This window comes from Bison bison, unplaced genomic scaffold (genome assembly GCF_000754665.1).
Source record: "Bison bison bison isolate TAMUID 2011002044 unplaced genomic scaffold, Bison_UMD1.0 scf7180017563576, whole genome shotgun sequence".
Lineage (NCBI taxonomy): Eukaryota > Metazoa > Chordata > Mammalia > Artiodactyla > Bovidae > Bison > Bison bison.
In genome coordinates, this window is record NW_011416929.1 from 1 (window position 1) to 509 (window position 509).

The 509-nt window shown below is 61.3% G+C and overlaps 1 pseudogene; it reads right to left on the bottom strand.

Annotated features, from left to right (window-relative positions):
• Positions 1 to 6: 6 nt before the first annotated feature.
• On the bottom strand, positions 7 to 504 carry LOC105000504 (annotated as a pseudogene).
• Positions 505 to 509: the final 5 nt, after the last annotated feature.

The following is a 509-nucleotide window of genomic DNA, read 5'->3' on the forward strand; positions in this document are numbered from 1 at the left end:
TACGACTTGGTTTCCAAATCTTTTAATGTAGTCCTCGGCATCGGGCAGGCTCTTGTAATAAGCCATGTTTCTCTTCATCATCTCGTCATCAGGATGCTTCAGTAGAAAGGTGTGAGCAGCTGCAATGGCTTTCGGAAGATTATTTGCCTTGAAGTAGGCTAACTGCTAGGAACTTGTAGGGCTCTCGGCGCTGAAGTCCGCCAGTACTTCGCGGCTGGGTTTCGACTGGCGGAAGGCCGGCAGGCCCTGCTTGCAGCGTTTGAGGCAGTGCGCTTGGCGCAGCAGGCCCCCGAAGAGGCGCAACTCCGGGTAGCGCGCGAGGCCGGCGGTGGGCTCGGGCTGCGGGGCCCCACTGCAGTTGCGGTGGCAGAAGGCCTCGCTGTCCCGTAGCAGGCGGTGCAGCCGCAGGCTGATCTCCAAGTAGCCCACGCTCTCCGCCCAGTGCTCGCTGCTGTACTGGTCCAGCGCGTGCCGGTAGGCCGACTCGAGCGGCATCAGCTCGTCCCACG